Source organism: Lygodium microphyllum, chromosome 11 (assembly GCF_053477565.2).
Source record: "Lygodium microphyllum isolate KBCC chromosome 11, Lygodium_microphyllum_v1.1.10, whole genome shotgun sequence".
Taxonomy (NCBI): domain Eukaryota; kingdom Viridiplantae; phylum Streptophyta; class Polypodiopsida; order Schizaeales; family Lygodiaceae; genus Lygodium; species Lygodium microphyllum.
In genome coordinates, this window is record NC_141145.1 from 133,578,441 (window position 1) to 133,585,370 (window position 6,930).

Sequence of the window (6,930 nt, forward strand, 5' to 3'; positions counted from 1 at the left end):
CATGCAGTCACAGGGCTACAGCAGCAGTGCTATGGTTCTGTGCTTGTACACAAAAAAAGCCCGTGACGGTTCTTTACTGATTTTGGTACTCTATGTGGATGACATGCTTTTAGCAAGGACAACTCATGAGGAGCTAGATGCTCTTAAGGCTCGGCTCAAGAAGAACTTTGAGATGAAAGATCTAGGACATGCCTCTCATATACTTGGTATGCGCATTACGTGCGATAGATCTCAAGGACTACTCTATATGTCATAGAGGGAGTACATTCACAAGGTCCTTGAGCGCTTCCGTATGTAGGATGTTAAGCCTATTGGTTGTCCATTACCTTCTCATATGAAGGTTTCACACGCCGATTGTCCGTAGACAAATGAGCAAAGGGCCGAGATGGCCAAGATTCCCTATGCATCAACTGTGGGCAGTCTTATGTATGCCATGATAGCCACCCGTCTAGATATTGCTTTTGTAGTTGGGGTTGTGGCACGTTATATGGCTACACCTAGCAAGAAACATTGGGATGCTGTGAAGGGTATCACGAGGTACCTGAAGGGCACAATAAATATGTGTATTTGCGATGGCAACTAGGATACATGAGTCATGGGGTACACTGACTCTGATTATGCAGGGCATGCATATAGTAGAAAGTCCACTTCTGGCTATGTGTTCACTTATACTGAAGGGGCTATCTCTTGGATGTCCAGGGCATAGAAGTGTACAGCCCTTTCTACTACAGAGACCGAGTATATTGCGGCCACAGAGGCTTGCAAGGAGGCTATCTGGTTAGGTCGTTTAATTGTAGATCTTGGTATGACAGATGCTATGTCTACACTGCATTTGGATTCTATGAGTGCCATTCAGTTGTCCAAGAATCTGGTCTTCCATGCGAAGACGAAACATATTGAGGTGAGGTATCACTTCATTCGCGAGGTCGTTGAGGACATGTATGTTGATCTTGTCAAGATTCCGACTGAGCAGAATCCTGCAAACTTGCTCGTGAAGAGCCTCACTACAGAGCACTTTGCCTTCCTCAAGAGATTGATGAGCATAGGATGAGATGACATCTTTTTCCTTATCCTGTTGTACATGTATATATGTTGTACTGTCTTTTCTTTTTCTCTCTCACTGGGGCAGATTCACCTTTAAGTGGGAGGTTGTTGGGGGTAATGGCGCCTCCGCCTAGCTGCCCGTGTATTATTATACTTTACTACATTGATAATACCCACCACTCCACACTATAGGTGGCGGGCACCCCTCACAGTCACTTATTCTTTATTCTTTTAGTGACAGTTTGAATAAAGGAAGGCCCGACCACACATTGTGGTTATTGGAGTTTCCACTAGTTTCACTCTCTCTTGCTCTGCCATAGCTCTCATCGCCAAGCTTCTTCCTCCTAGGTTCCACTTTCCTTTCAAATCGTGCATCAAAACATTTATTAACTAGTTAAAAATAGCTAAAAATTAAGTATTTTCAACACACAACATTATCCCACACATGCTTCATCTTCCTCAAAAAATGAGGGACTACTTTTATTATTTTTTAAATGATAGTACTTCTTCCTTACACTTGACAAGTAAGCAATCAAGAACCACATGAATAGGATAATGATTAGAGTTCACTACTATATAAGAGTTTTGATCTTATAATTAGCTACTAGCTACTAGCTACTAAGCACCATTATTAGCATACATTTTATCTGCTCAAACAAGCTCTCAAGTGTCTCCTTGTTGATGGTTATACCATGTAAAATCTAATTGCTAGAGCTTTTATTAGTCCAGCTCTTGTAATTGCTAGTTGATATGGAAGCATGTCACACTTTTATTTCTTCAATTACCACATCACCATCCCCTATGGGATCTCTCTTTCTATATTGATATTCCATTCCCCTACTCAAAGGAATGATTTATTATTCAATCTTGTATGTAGCAAAGATTGATGTGCAAATCTCTTGAAAAAACATTGGAGGCATATATAAAGTTGATCCTCCACTTTGTTCCATTGACTAGCACAATGACTACTAAAATAAATCCTTGTTCATAAAGTCAAGGAGCATTGGAAGACAAAGAGACCTTCGATCAACAACATTGTGTCATCTTTTCCTTGGGAATAGCCATCACCACACAAGTCATATACAGTGCCTTCCTTCAACCTAAGCATATAAGCTTCTAACAATACAAGATATTAGAGTTATTTTCCTCGTAGACCCAAACAGAAGTTAGTAAAAGGGTTACTTTCAAAGAGTTCCTTATCACCTCCAATGGTCACATAATATTTGCTAATAGGTGCCTTGTCAACTTCTCGTTAAAAAATCTCTTTGGATTTTGACTACTTTTTTTGCTTGTCTTACTTGGTATGCGAAATTTCCTCGTAGACCCAAGCACACGTTAGTAAAAGGGTTACTTTCAAAGGGTTCCTTATCACCTCCAATGGTCATATAATACTTGCTAATAGGTGCCTTATCAACTTCTCGTTAAAAATTCTCTGGCCACGTAATACTTGCTAATAGGTGCCTTATCAACTTCTCGTTAAAAATTCTCTTTGGATTTTGACTACTTTTTTTGCTTGTCTTACTTAGTATGCAAAAGCTCCTTCCCCAAGGCTTGTGATCTTTTCATTGCACACTAGTTTGATAGCCTTGCGATTAGGTTTCATGGGCATTCAAATGTTGATCTTTTTCTTGCATACAACTTTTACTAGTCTTGCTGATTGCTTTTAGGAGCTTTCTATTGCTTCTACTTTAATTGCTTTATTGTTTACTTATTCTACATTGTTAACCAATATGCTATCTGCATGGAGATTTCTCCCTTCTCCTTGGAGATCTACTCAACTACTTTGACTTACACCTCACATCTCTTCAAATGCAAGCAAAATGGCCACCTTCATTGAAAATGTGTTAAGAATCAAAAAAAGCATCGAGCTTAACTCTACATCACCTGCAATATGAGGATTGGAGACCTTTACGTACTTTAGAGGATCAACCATCCTAGAAAGCAATGCTTTCTCTTAGGTCATAAGGTCATATGTGACAAACCCATAACCTTTACATATAACACTTTTACCAAGCATCAACCAAGGCTATAATTTCACCATTTAGCCATATTGGAGGCTTTTGAAAAGATATACAAACATAATCTTCATGTTGAAACTTGCAACAAGTGATCAATCGAACTCTCAAGGCAAGGAGTTCATAAGCTTACTTTTATAATCAACAATGCAACCTACCTCCCAATCTTTTTCAAAAAAGGAGCTAGGTAAAGCCATGGAAAAACCCTTCCTAAAATGGATCTTTGTATTGCTATGTGAGAGAGATTACTAATGAGTTTAAGAATAACATTAATTACAACAATCAATTGACTAATTTCTACTAGGAGAACAAGCTAGACTTGAAGAATCTATCTTCAAAAGCAACACAATTTCTACTATTTATCTAAACTAATTTTACAAAGATTTTACATACATTTAAAACTAATATAGTTTTTCAATGTTTAGGCTTCAATAATAATAATTTTAAGCTTCAACTAGTGAAGTTCCTAAAGGAAGTTCTAAAGTCTCCTAAAGCAAGTTCCACAATAGTCGAAACAATTTTGGTTTAGAGGAGTGAGTATTGGGAGGTCACAACTAATCACCATTAGTAATTATGATCACCTTCATCTATAAAGAGAATTTGCTTTTTTAAATCCCTCTATTTGTACAATTGTCCATATAGTCTAACCACTCCTCAAATTACATGGTTTAAGAAGTAGCATATATTGTCCAACACTGCTTATGCATCTATGAGTAAATACCTTCATGTTCCTAATTAACCATAACAAATGTTAGCTTGAATCCAAATTTGAATTCCATTATCTCCATAGGAAAACACATTGTCACCACTAATAACTCCTAAGAGTATACAAAAACGTTACATAGGAAAACACATTGTCTCCACTAATAACTCCTAACACTATACAAAATTGGTGCAAGGCTTAATGCTTGTTTGAATGTCCTCTAGGTTTAAAATGAACAATAAAAACGAAAGGAGTGTTTTCATTATTGTCAAGGAATACCTACGTTCATGTATTCGCCCGGCATTTTACATTAGTGCAACCATTGAACATCAAACTTCTAGCTTTATATAAGACACAAAAAGATTTGGGCTTCGAGGGTATCAAAGGGAGATGCATACCTTTATACATGCCATGTACAAACCAAAGAAATTGAAAGCTAGGTAAGCAAGAAAAACCATGAGTATAACAGTGTGAATGCCAAAAGAGCGGCAAAAATAAGGAATGTAGTCTAGATCAAAACCTATGGAAAACGGAAACGAGCCAGAGATGAAAGAATACATGTGAATGAACGAATGGGAAGTCCACCTAGGCGCCTGTAAAAAAGAGAGAAATTGTGTGGGGGTTGGGAGATCCAACTCAGAGGAGAGGACTCGCAAGGAGACAGACCAGGCTGATGATGGCCAGGAGAAGGCAACCCGAGGCAGGGATCGCACCGAGACCCGAACCGGATGCCGGGGCCGGTGCTGGCGCTTCACTCTGCGCGTGGACGCTCGTCATCGTTGTTGTCGTCATTATCAGCAGGATGCTGATGATCATGATCATCATCATCATCATCATCACCTTTCGAGCTGCCATGGCTGCCGCGCCAGATCGGAGAGCCATCTCTTCTGGTACACTCTAGTCCACCCTGCTTTAGAAGGCTGATGCTGATAGCCTCAGAAGCAGACGCTTTGCTGCGAATTATGGAAACGAAAAACCTCAGTTGTAATGCTGTAAAATACTCAGAGAGAGAGAGAGAGAGAGAGAGAGAGAGTGTGTGTGTGTGTGATATGACATACATTGCGTGATTAGTGCGTTAAATGCAGACATTGAGGTTCCATAAAGAGAAAGAGAGAGAGGGGGAGAGAGCGTCTGTGCGTCTTTGTGTTAATTCTGACCTACATTACGTGGTTAGTGAGTTAAATGCGGGGTTTCCGGAGAAAACAGACGCAATTTGGCGCCGATCGTTTCTCAAACCTTACAAACCGGAAGCGGGAAAGCAAATTTAATTTCTGAACAAGACAAGGCGCTACAGACATAAGCATATAGAGAGATAGAGAAATAGAAAGGACAGCTTCATCGACATTGCCGCGACAAATGCAGAGAACTTTGAAATTTAGATAGAAATTCATGGGACAGAGAGAGAGAGAGAGAGAGAGAGAGAGAGAGAGAGAGAGAGAGCACGCAATCTTGTGCGTTAATTGGAAAGCATCTTAAATTGTAGAGGAAAAAAATCAGACAGCGACTGCAATCTCAACTGCATGTGGTGCGGGGAGCGGTAATTCCAGAGGGACCTTCAATTAAGAGAGAAATTCACACCTCAGAAGGTGGAATTAGATGCAATGTAGGAGAAAGACTAATCCAGACAGAAGCAGCCCAGAGAGAGAGAGAGAGAGAGAGAGAGAGAGAGAGGTACCTTGTAAGAGGAGTGGCGCAAGCGAGCGCGAAAACAGCAGGGATTGGGAGAGGCGAGGGATTTGAGAGAGGGAGGGGTGGTGGTAATTGCGTAGGGTGTGGTGGGGGGGGAGGGGAGCGGGAGGAGAAAAGGCTGCGGGTGCTAAGACAAAGGTGTGGAGGAGAATGGACAGGAAGTACTGAGAGGTGAGGATTGCATGTATGAGAGAGAGAGAGAGAGAGAGAGAGAGAGAGAGAGAGCTTTGCTCAAAGAAGCTCAAGAAAAACACCAAAAGGAGTAAAGAAGCGGGTGCATGAATGTGGTGGGGAACTGGCACTGCTGGAAAGCTCGCTATATAGCAGAGGACAAAGAGAGAGACACAGACATAGAGAGAGAGAGAGAGAGAGAGAGAGATTACACAGGCTTTAGCAGCGTAAAGTATGGGAGCCTCTCTCTCTCTCTCTCTCTCTCTCTCTCTTTCTCTGTCACTCTTCTTCCTTCCCCCCCTCTCTCTCTCCGTTCTCCTTGCAAGCTTGAAAATTGGAAGTACACCTACTAGGTAGGTAGGCCGGGTAGAGAGAGCGAGAGACTCCTCCCACCATCCAACGCCACCCTGGATTCTCCCTCACGCTCCAGTTCAAAGGACCGTCATCGTTGTAAGTTGTAACGCTTTCTTACACGCACCAGCCCCCCCGCCAAAAACAAAAACTATCGAGGGATGAAAACAAGGCGCCCTTTTCATTCTTCGGAACAAGAGGTTAAATCTATATTTGACATCTGCCATCCAAATAGGGTCGTGCCATTGTGGTTTTTGGATGTCCGTCTTGAGTTAAAACCGTGCATAAGTTAAAACCTTGCACACCCCACATCCCCAAATAAGGTCGTGGCATAGTGGTCTTGGGTGTCCGTTGTGTTAAAAGCGTGCATAAGTTAAAACCTTCCACATCACATCCCCAAAGGCACATTAAAATATCTATGTGCTTCCAAATTTACATTGGTATATGAAAAAGATTTACATCATCATAACTCGTGAGGGACGAGAACCAAAAATTACTCGTGGAAATAAGCCAGTTACTAACGTCTTACAAAGAGGAGGTGGAATATACATATGGATTCCTAAGTATGAGTGAACCCTTCAAAAACATAAATAAGTAATATGGAGAAGCATATGCCAAAAAGAAGAGACACTATTGGTGTTTGTCGAGTGCATATTTGACATTTTCCAACTCTTTATCTTCAACTTGAGCACTCCAGGATCTATAAAAGGGCAACAACCACTATGGATATGGCATTCCTAGCTAGCCTTTGTTTCTTCTCATTAATCGTCTTTTCTTGCTTGACAAAACCCTACTACTTGCTATCCACCTGCCACAAAAGATGAAACTTCAAATTTTGACTGGAGTTATAGAAGTTTTCCTAAAAAGAGCTTCATTTCTCTATGTCCATATGTCTTGTAAGACATGAGGTCTTGGAAAGGTCCAGATTTCTCTAGGGAGACCATTAGCCTCTCCTAG

The 6,930-nt window shown here is 40.9% G+C and overlaps 1 long non-coding RNA gene across 1 annotated transcript; it reads right to left on the minus strand.

The window, feature by feature from the left end:
* Positions 1-4,003: 4,003 nt before the first annotated feature.
* On the minus strand, positions 4,004-6,085 carry LOC148029406 (uncharacterized). Its single transcript, XR_015692423.1, has 2 exons — positions 5,438-6,085; positions 4,004-4,715 (listed from the first exon to the last, which is right to left on the minus strand). It is a non-coding gene; the product is annotated as an uncharacterized LOC148029406 (long non-coding RNA).
* Between the last annotated feature and the right edge of the window lie 845 nt (positions 6,086-6,930).